This window comes from Bos grunniens, chromosome 18, assembly GCF_055505025.1.
Source record: "Bos grunniens cultivar Pamir isolate PY7600 chromosome 18, Bosgru_T2T1.0, whole genome shotgun sequence".
Taxonomy (NCBI): domain Eukaryota; kingdom Metazoa; phylum Chordata; class Mammalia; order Artiodactyla; family Bovidae; genus Bos; species Bos grunniens.
In genome coordinates, this window is record NC_141182.1 from 32,713,572 (window position 1) to 32,727,614 (window position 14,043).

Here is a 14,043-nt window from a genome sequence, read left to right on the forward strand (position 1 = left end):
TGCAATCTCAAAAATGACAGAATGATCTCTGTTCATTTCCAAGGCAAACCATTCAATGTCACAGTAATCCAAGCCTATGCCCCAACCAGTAATGCTGAAGAAGCTGAAGTTGAACGGTTCTATGAAGACCTACAAGACCTTTTAGAACTAACACCCAAAAAAGATGTCCTTTTCATTATAGGGGACTGGAATGCAAAAGTAGGAAGTCAAGAAACACCTGGGGTAACAGGCAAATTTGGCCTTGTTTCACTTAGAGCACAATTTAAAACCCTCCCTATGGACTAGAAGTTTGAAATGATCTATATGTTTCTTTCTGTGTGACCTCACTGTCTAATACTCTTGTGCTTGTTCACTCTACTTCCAGCATACCTGTTAGTATATCACATATATGGATTGGCAATGAGAAATGAAACCAGTTCTGGATGGATCAGAGCAGAAAGAGCTTTGCATGATATAGCAAAATGACTGGACATTTTTCTTTCTGAAAGTAGTAGGAGATATGGAAGTATTTCAAACAAGAAAGTAAAATAATTAGAAACTTGCTTTGAAAGATAATTTGATAGCTCATATCAAAGATGGACCAAGGAAATGAAACACAGGAGACAAGAAAGAAAGATAGAGTTGTTCCAATAACACAGGTAAAAGAAGATAAAAGTCAGAAAAACAGTACCAGCAGCAGAAACAGGAGGAGACAATCAGAGCTTCAGGGATACTTAGAGTGATATGATAGATGGCCCTTGAAGTAAATGAATGTTTTGTACAAAAGATGAGTAAGAGGGATTTCCATGATCCTGGATAGCACAAATGGAAAGATATGGACACCATTCATTAGGATAAGCAATAAAGGAAAAGAAACAAATTAGAAAACAAGATGCTTTCTGTTAGGGATGTGTTGAATTGAATGTACCAGCTTTTCCTGCAAATGAGATATTTTGGAAAGAAGTTAATCAGACAGTTGAAGTTATAGAACTGAAATTCAGGAGATAGATCAAAGCTGGGTATATAGATATTGGGAGTCAACTTAGAATAATAATTGAAATTAAAAATAGAAACTTGGTTAAGTCAATAGTCAAGTAGAAGTATAAGTAGCAGGTCACTCACTCAAAATTGACAAGAAGTTGTTGAAATTTGGAGTGCAATTGAGTTACCTTTAAAAAAAATTATTTCTTTTAATTGGAGGATAATTTGTTCACAATATTGTGGTGGTTTTTTCCATATATCAACATGGATCACCCACGGGTGCACATATGCTCCCCCCCATCCTGAGCCCCCTCCCACCTCCCTCCCCACCTCATCCCTCTGGCTTGTCCCAGAGCACCAGCTTTGAATGCCCTGCTTCAAACATCAAACTTGCACTGGTCATCTCTTTTACATATGGTAATATACATGTTTCAAGGCTATTCTCTCAAATCATCACACCTTTGCCTTCTCCCACATAGTCTAAAAGTCTGTTCTTTACATCTATGTCTCTTTTGCTGCCTTGCATATAGTATCACTGTTACCATCTTACTGAATTCCCTATATATGCATTAATATACTATATTGGTGTTTATCTTTCTGACTTACTTCACTCTGTATAGTAAGTTCCAATTTTATCCACCTCATTAGAACTGACTCAAGTGTGTTCTTTTTTATAGCTGAGTAGTATTCCATTGTGTATATGTACCACAGCTTTCTTATCCATTGGTCTGCTGATGGACATCTAGATTGCTTCCATGCCCTAGCTATTGTAAACAGTACTGCAATGAATATTGGGATACATGTGTCTCTTTCATTTCTGGTTTCCTTGGCATGTATGCCCAACAGTGGGATTACTGGGTCACATGGCAGTCCTATTTCCAGTCTTCTAAGGAATCTCCATGCTGTTCTCCATAGTGGATGTACCAGTTTGCATTCCCACCAACAGTGTAAGAGGGTTATCTTTTCTCCACACCCTCTCCAGCATTTATTGTTTGTAGACTTTTTGTTGGTGGCCATTCAAACTGGCATGAGATGATGCCTCATTGTGGTTTTGATTTGCATTTCTCTAATAAAGAGTGATGTTGAGCATCTTTTAATGTGTTTATTAGCCATCTGTATGTGTTATTTGGAGAAATGTCTGTTTAGTTCTTTGGCCCATTTTTTGATTGGGCTGTTCATTTTTCCCGTATTGAGCTGCATGAGATGCTTGTATATTTTGGAGATTAATTCTTTGTCAGTTGTTTTGTTTTCTCGCATTATGAAGGCTGCCTTTTTACCTTGCTTATAGTTTCCTTCATTGTGCAAAAGCTTTTAAGTTTAATTAGGTCCCATTTCTTTATTTTTGTTATTATTTCCATTACTCTGGGAGGTAGGTCATAGAGGATCTGGCTGTGATTTATGTCAGAGAATGCTCTGGCTATGTTGTCCTATAAGAGTTGTATAGTTTCTGGTCTTATATTTAGGTCTTTAATCCATTTTGGGTTTATTTTTGTGTATGGTGTTACAAAGTGTTCTAGTTTCATTCTTTTACATATAGTTGATTGATTTTCCCAGCACTACTTGTTAAAGAGATTGTCTTTCCCAATTGTTTATTTTTGCCTCTTTTGTCAAAGATAAGGTGTCCATAGGTGTGTACATTTATCTCTGGGCTTTCTATTTTGTTCCTTTGATCTATATTTCTGTCTTTGTGCCAGTACCATACTGCATTGATGACTGTAGCTTTGAAGTATAGTCTGAAGTCCGGCAAATTGATTCCTCCAGTTCCATTCTTCTTTCTCCAGATTGCTTTGGCTATTCAAGGTTTTTTTGTGTTTCCATACAAATTATGAAATTATATGTTCTAGTTCTGTGAAAAATACCATTGGTAGCTTGATAGGGATTATGTCAAATCTATAGATTGCTTTGGGTAGTATACTCATTTTCACTATATTGATTCTTACAATCCACTAACATGCTACATTTCTCCATCTATTTATGTCATCTTTGATTTCTTTCATCAGTATTTTATAGTTTTCCATATATAGGTCTTTTGTTTCTTTAGGTAAATTTATTCCTAAGTATACTTTTATTTTCATTGCAATGGTGAATGGGACTGTTTCCTTAATTTCTCTTTCTGGTTTTTTTGTTTTTGTTTTTTTATTGTTAGTGTATAGGAATGTAAGGGATTTCTCTGTGTTAATTTTATATCCTGCAACTTTGCTATATTCATTGATTACCTCTAGTAATTTTCTGGTGGCATTTTAGGGTTTTCTATGTGAAGAATCATGTCATCTGCAAACAGTGAGAGTTTTACTTCTTTTCCAATCTGGATTCCTTTTATTTCTTTTTCTTTTCTGATTGCTATGGCTAGGACTTCCAAAACTATGTCAAATAGTAGTGATGAGAGTGGGCACCCTTGTCTTGTTCCTGATTCTAGAGGAAATGCTTTCAACTTTTTGCCTTCTCCAGGATAGGTGTTATCTCCTATCTGAATTTTTGGAAGAATACACCTGTGAAGCCATCTGGTCCTGGGCTTTTGTTTGTTGGAAGATTTTTGATTACGGTTTTGATTTCCATGCATGTGATGGGTCTGTTAAGATTTTCTATTTCTTCCTGGTTCAGTTTTGGAAGGTTACAGTTTTCTAAGAATTTGTCCATTTCTTCCAATTTGCCCATTTTATTGTCATATAATTGCTCACAGTAGTCCCTTTTGATCTTTTGTATTTCTGTGTTGTCTGTTGTGATTTCTTCATTTTCATTTCTAATTTTATTGATTTGGTTCTTTTCCCTTTTTTTCTTGATGAGTCTGACTTATTTTTTACTTCAGATGATTACCAGTAAACAAAGATGAAAGGAGCCATCTGGGGATCAATAGATAAGTATTATTTATATCCCAATAATTCTTAAAACATACTACTCTGAAGAAAAGTTGGGTTTTCCTAAAACCCTACCAATGAATGTATCCTGCAAACTATATTGTCCATGCTACCTTGCTGATGAGCTGCTAGGTGTATTTGGTCAGTGGATAATAATGGTGGAAGATTAAGTGAGTGAGAAGTAAGAAAGAAGCAGAATTTTCTTCTGTCTTCTCTATGGTTGTGGGCATTTTAAGACAATACCTGAGTATACTCAATGGTCTAGCGTCTGAGTACCCCTTTCTCTATGGAACGAAACAAACCTGTCTTAGAGTCTAGCTCCCACCAGATAGGAAAACTCTGGGTTTTGCTAATACTTTTCAGCTCTTCTATCACTTGTGTAACCACCAAGTCTGTATATATTAAGCTGTATTAAACTCTGAATTATCCAGTCTCTTTTCTTAACTTGATGTGACATTGATACATATGTTTGAAAAACATATCTGGAAACTAAAGACAAAAAATATAAAGGCTCCTACTAATCCTCTTTCTCAGACAATAATCCTCAAATAACAAAGGGGGGGGTGCATTTTGACTATTTTTAACAGCCCTAACCTGTCATATGTATCAATTGAATAGTGAGAAACTGGGAGAAGGGGGTGGAGCAAACAGGTCTATTTCCCACCTGAGACTAGGGGCTTAAGTTGAGTCAATCACATCTGTGGGCAGAGAAAGAAAGCCACGAACTTCTTTTATAGGCTGAAAAATTACTCTCTAGTAAACAAAATCTAGGGTCTTGGCCATCTAACCAATCAAATAAGACAAAATCAGAGTGAGTAGAATAGTCCTGCATGTCTTCCTTTTGAAGGACTGAATCACAGGGAAAGAGGAGCACTCATATGCTCACGCTCACCACACCATCTTTGAAGTGCCTTCCTTCTACTGAGGGCTATGGTCTGGAAAATTAATTCCTCCCTGAAAATAACTATGGATCCAGGAAAACTGGTGTGATTGAGTCCAGAGAAAAACTGAACTTCAATAAGAGGGAAAGATCAATAAGATTAAATGTTCCAGAAACCTCAAATTAAGCTAGCAATTGAAAATTAGTTATTGGATTCACCAACCAGGAGAGCTTTGATGAGTTTTAATGAGCACTTTCAGAGTTATCATGGAGGCATTAACCAGACTTCAGTGACTTGGGAACTGAATAGTAAAGAAGTAATGCCAATGTGACTGGACAGTTCTTTTAAGAAGTTTAGCAGGAAAGGGTTTACAAGGGTGAAAAAGGAATGGAAAGATGAACAAGCAAGCCTTAAAAAGTAAAAATACTTATATGTGTTTACATGTTGATAAGAAAGACACCACAAAGAGAAAAATATTGAAAATATAAGAAAAAGAGACTGCATTAGTGAAGCAGGATCACTCAAGGGTCAAGAGAAAATAGGATGGAAAATACAGTGGACAGATGAATCATGCAAGAAGCTTCTTTTTTGTCTTGAAACAATAAAATGAGAAGTAGAGATAAATATAGATGCACATCAATTTGTTGAACTCTTTTAAACATCTTAATAATTTTCCTTTTAAAATTAATTCACATGTATTATTGCTAGTCAAAGACCTTGATTAGAATACAAAATCAAAAACAAAAACATTAAGATTAATGTTCTCTCACTGATTTGATATGATTACAGCCAAAGGACAAATATCCCCCACGTCCTCTAGTAGATGAAGCCATTTCCCCTTCCTGTTTCCCTGACTTTGCCCATCTCCATCATCTCTGCCAGTGATGGTAGTGCTGAAGCAGCGTAGAACAAAGAAATTGTTTCAATGGCACATATAATAAACCAGCAGTTTCCATATGCATTATCATGGAATTACATGGAAAGACTACTTCATGAGATAAACAATATTAAATATTTTACTGCAAAATATATTGCATGTCTTGCTGTTGATTGCCTCAGGTGCAGTGTTCTCCACCACTAGCACTGCACTGCAGAAGATTCTTATTAGTGGCAAACACATGGGGCAGGAGTCATGTCTCTGTAGTGAAGTCATACAAACTGTGCCACTTCTACCTTCCGGGGTCTTTCTATGTGAAAACAATCCAGTGATGTCAGCAACCCCAGCTGTATTTCACTGGGTCTTAAACTCATTTCTAGGGATGCTGTAAAAGTGCTCATATGAAATGAATTTGGTCCTGTCTTGTCAACCACCAGATTGGAAGTGATGACCTGAGCATAAAGGTTCTGCACCCATTATCAGAATCCCTCCTCTTCCTTACTCTCTTCTTCCAGGATCTCTATAAAGCTATTTATTAAGTGGAAAACATCTCAAGAAAGATGGCAATCTTGGAAATAACAAACCCAAGTTAATAAAATTCTTTCAGAGCACACTTAACTCTGAGCAATGAAACTGAATCTGGCTAAGGGATTATTCAGATACATATATAAATTTTTTGACTTGGGCTAAGGCAATGGCAACCCACTCCAGTACTCTTGCCTGGAAAATCTCATGGATGGAGGAGCCTGGTAGGCTGCAGTCCAGGGGGTCACAAAGAGTCGGACACGACTGAGCGACTTCACTTTCACTTTTCACTTTCATGCATTGGAGAAGGAAATGGCAACCCACTCCAGTGTTCTTGCCTGGAGAATCCCAGGGATGGGGGAACCTGGTGGGCTGCTGTCTATGGGGTTGCACGGAGTCAGATACGACTGAAGTGACTTAGCAGCAGCAGCAGCTGGCATCATGACAACGTATTTTCATGCTTTCTTCCATCAAAAATTTTAGTGACGATACCATCATAACTAGCTTGATCTGGTAGCTGGCATCATGGCTTTAAAATATCAACATTGAAAGACTCCTTTTATAACTTTTCTTAAAATATGGTCCATGGACCATTTGAGTTAGAGTAACTAAGGTAGTTTATTTTAACATAAACCCTTCTCTGGTCCTAAGAATAATGTTCTCTGGAGAGAGAGCCCTGAAATCTGTTGTTTTAATAAACTCCCCAGGATTATTGTTTGAAATTATTCATTAGGCTTTAGTAATTCTTTAATCAGTTAACTTTTTTAGGCTTTAGTAAACTAATAAGTACTGTCTCAGAAATCCTCCACTCTGATATCCTCACTTTGCTGTCAAATTTTATTAAGAAATAACATACACAGAAAAGAACACAAAGTCATAAATTTTTAAAAAGTGAATGCATCTGCATAGCCAGTATTTATGTCAGAAAACAGTAATAAATCCGAACTCCTGAAGGCCCCATGTATCCCTTTCTAGCCACTGTGCCACTGGAAGACAACCATTCTCCTGACTTGTCACACTGTCAGTTTGCTTTACCTATTTTTGAACTTGATTTAAATGCAATCAAATAATGTATATTTGGAGGGTACTGGCTTCTCTCACTCAACATTATTTGGTGAGATTCATTTGCACTATCGTGTTTCATTGTACTTGTTGCTGATCTTTGCTATCCAGTATTCCATTGCATGAATATGCAACTTAACTATCCTTGCTATTGTACATAAATATTTTTGTTGGTTTGAGCTGTTCCAAAGACTGCTGCTATGAACACTTTTGTACATATCTCTTACCAACATATGTATGTATTTCTATATGTCTAAGGATTTGTAGTTGTTCACTCACTAAGTCATGTCAGACTCTTTGTGACCCCATGGACTGCAGCATACCAGGCTTCCCTGTTCTTCACTATCTCCCAGAATATGCTCAAATTCATGTCCACTGAGTAGGTGATGCTATATAACTATCTCATCCTCTGCCACCCCCTTATTCTTTTGCTTCAATCTTTCCCAGCATCAGGGTCTGCTTTTCCAATGAGTCAGCTCTTTGCATCACATGGCTAACATATTGCAGCTTCAGCTTCATCATCAGTCCTTCCAGTGAGTATTCAGGGTTGCTTTCCTTCAGGATTGACTCCTTTGATCTCCTTGAAGTGCAAGGGACTCTCAAGAGTCTTCTCCAACATCACATTTCAAAAACCTTCTTTATGATCCAACTCTCTCACATCTGTACATGACTACTGGAAAAACCATAGCTTTGACTATAAGGATCTTTTTAAGCACTGTGATATCTCTGCTTTTTAATATGCAGTCTAGGTTTGTCATAGCTTTCCTTCCAAGGAACAAGTATCTTTTAATCTCATGGCTGCAGTCACTGTCCACAGTGATTTTGGAACCCAAGAAGATACAATTTGTCACTGCTTTCACTTTTCCCCCTTCTGCTTGCCATGAAGTGATGGGACCAGATGCCATGATCTTAACTTTTTGAATGTTGAGTTTCAAGCCAGCTTTTCCACTCTCTACTTTCACCTTCAAGAGGCTCTTTAGTTCCTCTTCACTTTCTGCCATTAGAGTGCATATCTGGGGTTGTTGATATTTCTTACTGCAGTCTTGATTCCAGCAAAGGATTCATCCAGCCTGGCATTTCACATGATGTACTCTGCATAGAAGTTAAATAAGCAGGGTGAGAATATACAGCCTCATCATATTCCTTTCCCAATTTTGAACCAGTCTATTGTTCCATGTCTGGTTCTAACTGTTCCTTCTTGACCTGCATACAGGTTTCTCAGGAGACAAGTAAGGTGGTCTGGTATTCCCATCTCTTTAAGAATTTTCCACAGATTGTTGTGATCCACACAGTCAAAGGCTTTGGCATAGTCAATGATGCAGAGATAGATGTTTTTCTGGAATTCCTTTGCTTTTTCTATGATCTAACACATGTTGACAATTTGGTCTCTGGTTCCTCTGCCTTTTCTAAACCCAGCTTGTACATCTGGAAGTTCTTGGTTCACCCACTCCTGAAGTCTAGCTTGAAGGATTTCAAGCATAACCTAACTAGCATGTAAAATGAGTGCAATTGTACAGTAATTCTTTGGCATTGCCCTCCTTTGGGACTAGAATGAAAACTGACCTTTTTCAGTCCTGTGGCCACTGCTTAGTTTTCCAAATTTTCTAACGTATTGAATGCAGCACATTAGCATCCTCATCTTTTGCTTATACCTCAGGGTAAAATGCTTATGCCTAGGGATAAATACAGCTAAATTCTAAGGCATTTTTTTTCAGCTTTAGGGTTATTTTGTTGTGTTTTGTGTGTGTGTGTGTGTGTGTATTTCTTTCAAAGTGATTGCACCAAGTTTAGCACCAACCAGCAGGATACAAGTTCCAGTTCTACATCCTTCAGCCCCTCATTCAGTGTCATGTGTCCTTTTCCTAATACTCACTTACTTCATATTACTCATTCACCAATATTACACTGTGCTTTTAATTGGATTTCCCTAGTGATAGTTAAGCACTGTTTCCTATGTTTATTGATTATTTCAATATCCACTTTTATGAATTCCTTATTCAAGCCTTTCACCCATTTTTAAAAACTGAGTTGCCATCTGACTTTTTTGCTTATTGTAGCAGTGCTTTCTACATTCTGAATTCAAGTCCATTGTTGGATATATGTGTTGTTAATATAGTCTCCGATCATATGGGTTGTTTCTTAACTCTTTAAAGGGTTATCTTTGAACAAAAATTCCTAATTTCAATGTGGATTAGTTTATTATGTATCATTTTCTTTCTAAGAATTGCTTGCCTTCCTCAAATTGATGATAATCTCCCACATTTTTTTGCCAAAGTTTTATTATTTGTTTAATCTTTTATATTGCAATGGGATAACTGGCTGGAATTGATTTTTTATTTGGTATGTTATGCAGGAGGTATCTCCTCTTATATAGAGAGAAAGAGATAGATAGATAGATATAGATATAGATACATAGATACAGATATATAAAATGAAGAAAGGCTAAGATGGCCCCAAGATTGTCCATGTAGTACAAAAAGCAGCCAGATACCGTGTCACAACCCACCTTGCTACCTGCTTCCTTTTATTCATATGATTATAATTCTTAGTACCGATTCTCCAGGCAAAACAGCCTCACCAACTTATGGTTTTATTTAAGTTCTTATTTCCTGACCACCTTTCTGATCTCAACCACCTCCAATTCCCCTACTCCTTAACCTTCTTATCACATTCATGGCAAAACAGAGATAACAAAAGAAGCTAAGTCCTCTAACCTCTGGGCCATCTCTGCGATATATGGAGTACCATTTCTCCAGCAGGACTATAAATCATGATCCCTGGATACCCTGGTTCCATGCTAGTCTTGGTCAGTATTTAATTACCTAGACAAAACAAGAATTTCAACATCTTTAAAATGAAGGAGTAAGAATAAGATCCCCTGGAGAAGGGGATGGCTATCCACACCAGTATTCTTGCCTGGAGAATTCCATGGACTGAGGAGCCTGGTGAGTGATGAGCTACAGTCCATGGGGTCGCAAGGAGTCAGACACAATTGAGCGACTAACACACATACACACACACAAACACACACACACACACACACACACACATACACTGAAGGAGTAGGCTGAGGTTGGCTCCAAATCTCCTTTCATTTCTATAAAGGAAAAAAAAATTATGATCCCATTAGTTTAGTTTCAAAATAGCCAGTCTCTCTGTAATTATGGCATTGTATGACACACTTTCTCCTTAATCATACACTGAAAAATAAGAATGTCTGGATATTATTAAAACTTAAGGACATTCTGTGAAAGCAACTAAAAGTATTTAAATTCTTGCAATCCATAAAAAGCATCTTATCTCCTTACTGCAGTTTGCCAAAGGATTTCCATTTTAAAACACAACTTCAGTCTGACACCTTCATTAAACACGCAGATGTGTTGTTTGATGTGTTTTTCCCTTCTAAAAAATCCCGGTTTCCAACCAGGCAGGAAAGACAGATTGAGAATGAGAGCAAAGAATGAGTTTTATTAATGATTGCTGCCTGTTTTTGTATACATATCTCAGTTCATATCCTGAGAAATTCTTTTTCACTCAATCCGTTTCTATTACAGTCCTGCATTGTGTTACCACCTCATTATCTGTCTGAGAGACTGATTCAAAGTGAGGTTTAACATGCTGAGCATTTGGACAGCAAAGAGCAAGAATTTTTTAATTTTTTCTAGCAGGAAATTCCTGGGAGGTCCCTGGCCGCTTTCTTTTTATCGCTGACAAGTTGGTTTTGATATTTGAAAATGTAGAGATCAATACTGACTTAGCCGTCAAAATGACTTGATAGAAGAAGCTCTCTAATACTGTGCCAGGAAAAATACCTCATATCTTTGAGACTCATGCTATAAACTTTGCAACAATTTCTGAGTGTCCCTCCATGGGAGGATCCCCTGGAATAACTTCAAAGATTTAAGGAAAGCATTTTTACCCAGTTCTAGACCAGACCCACTCATAACCCTCAGACCCAAGTCTAGACTTCATTGAATGTGGTATTAGAGATCCGTGAAATACTTTCTTTATTTTAAAAGACTGAAAGAGGATGGTACTTATGGGCAATCAGGCTGTTCAATGTAATTAAAATTCTACATCCCTTTACTATTGGAAAATTTTTTAACAAATTATTTTAGTTACTCTGGTTCTCTCACCCTGTTCAGAAGCTGTGATTGAAAGATAAGTACTAGAAATAAGAAAATAAAGAATGAATTAAATTAAATAACCCTGAGCAAATAAGGTTAGTTTAAAAATGAGTCCCCAGTGTTCTGTTCTAATGGTGGGAGTGATTACATGTGTCTGTGCATTTGTCAAAGGACATTCAGCTATATGTCCAAGAGTCCATTTTATAGTACATAAAAGTACAAATATATATATATATCTTTTAAATTTATTGATGTTTAATTGGAGGACAATTGCTTTACAATATTGTGATGGTTTCTGCCACATATCAACATGAATCAGCCATAGGTATGTGTATGTCCTATATGTATGTCCCCTCCGTCTTGAACGTCCCTCCCACCTCCCACCCCATCCCACCCCTCTAGATTGTCACAGAGCACCAGATTTGAGCTCCCTGAGTCATACAGCAAATTTCCACTGGCTGTCTAGTTTAACATATGGTAATGTTTCTGTTTTAATACTACTCTCAGTTTGTTCCCCAGTTCCTTCCCCTCATGTCCACAAGTCTGTCCTTGTATCTCTGTCTCTGAGGCCACCCTGCAGATAAGTTCATCAATACCATCTTTCTAGATTCCACATAGATGTGTTAATATACAATATTTGTCTTTCTCTTTCCGACTTACTTCACTCTATAATAGGCTCTAGGTTCATCCACTTCATTAAGGCTGAGTCAAATGCATTCCTTTTTATGGCTGGGTAATAATTCCATTGTATATACGTACCAGAACGTCTTCATTCATTCATCTGTCAATGAACATCTAGGTTGGTTCCGTGTCCTATCTATTGTGAAGAGTGCTGCATTGAACCCTGAGGTACATGTGTCTTTTTCAATTTTGGTTTCCTCAGAGTATATGCCCAGTAGTGAGATTGTTGGATCAAATAGTAGTTTTATTCCTAGTTTTTTAAGGAATCTCCATACTGTTTCTCCATAATGGCTGTATCAGTTTACATTCCCACCAACAGTGAAAAAGGGCTCCCTTTTTTCCACACCCTCTCCCTTTTTTCCATACCCTCTCCAGCATTTATTGTTTGTAGATTTTTTTATGATGGCCATTCTGACCCATGTAAGGTGATACCTGATTGTAGTTTTGATTTGCATTTCTCTAATAATGAGTGATGTTGAACATCTTTTCATATGTTTATTAGCCATCTGTGTGTCTTTTTTGGAGAAATGCCATTTAGGCATTTCTTCTGCCCACTTTTTGATTGTGTTGTTTGTTTTTCTGGTATTGACTACAATGAGCTGCTTGTATATTTTGGAGATTAATCCTTTGTCAGTTGTTTTATTTGCTATTATTTTCTCCCATTCTGTGTGTTGTCATAAAATTGCAAACTTACATTTAAGTGAGTCCTTTCAAAATAAAGCAAGGGTAATGAATCATTCTCCTAGATGGAAGACAGAATGCTTCTAAGGTGACATGGTGGGGAGAGATATTGTCTTGACTGGGGCTAAGGTAGCTGAGGATCCTGATGGAAAGAGATGCACAAATGTGTTAGGGTCACCCCATCGGGGAGATACACTGACCATCGTCAGTCCTTGGGGAAGCCAAGGGAGACAGATAAGAAGCTAGAAACCAGAGATGGAAACCTGAAGTGTCACAGCTGGTCCTTCAAGCAAAGGCGGTAGGGTGGAGATGGCCCAGAACATCATGGACACTGAGAACAGACATTGTCAAGTGGAAGCAGGAGACCTCAGATTTGAAACCTAGAATTCAGACCATAATGGGAAGCCAGGGCAGGTTTTACTGTATTCTATTTTTTCCTAATAATTTATTCAAGTCAAGGAGTTTTAGCCCCTGGCTCTGCACTAATAGCATTTTGAACTGGCTCCTTTTCTCTGGACTTCAATTTTCTCATTGCCAAAATGGGAAGACTGAGATGGGCCATCCTCTTGGTCCTTTCTATTTGAGAACATCATGCGAATGAAAAATTTAAGTCAGAGTTTCTCTTCTATAAGTTTTCTCCCAATGTACATGACACAAATATTGTTAATACAGGTGTCAAAGTCTCCTTTGTGATAGACATAATACCTCCCGTGTGGTTTTGACCTTTCAGCCACTTAATTTCTATCTCTGGAGCAAGTAGAGGGTGTAGAAAACTAAGTAAGTTTAACACAAATTATCTATGATTAGTTCTCAGTTTTCACCCACGCCATTTTACTTGGTTAACCTTGGAAGTGGTGGATAAGAAGTATAGACTTAGATGGGCTTTAGATATGTTGGACCCAGCTGATTATATGTTTATTAGAATTAGGCAGAGCTTTCTCACTGGTTAGGGGATGTGTGCCACAGGTATCCGTGTCCCTCGAGTATCCTCTTGATGTTGTGGGATGCTGAAAGAGCTTTTGATGGCTCTGGCTGTGCTTGTGCACCCTTCATCCTGGCCTGGCCAATCATAGTCCCCCATTCCTTCTTTCCTGATGCAAAGAGATTGGTCCAGGGGTAGACATTACCATAAGCAAGGATAATCCATCTAAGATATAATCTTATCTTCAATAAGATTTAATATAGAAAACTGAGAGAAGAAGAGGGAAAGACAAAGAAGGAAATGAGGGGAGAGGAGAAGCAAAAAATAGAAAAAAGAAGAGGAGAGAGAAAGACAGGAAAAGAGAAGGCAAGAACTCTCTTCCTGATATGAAAAGCTTAAAGAATATTGAATGTAAGGAGCCACCAGGTCCATTTTTCTGCCCTTATAGACTGAATAAAGCTAATAAGAACAA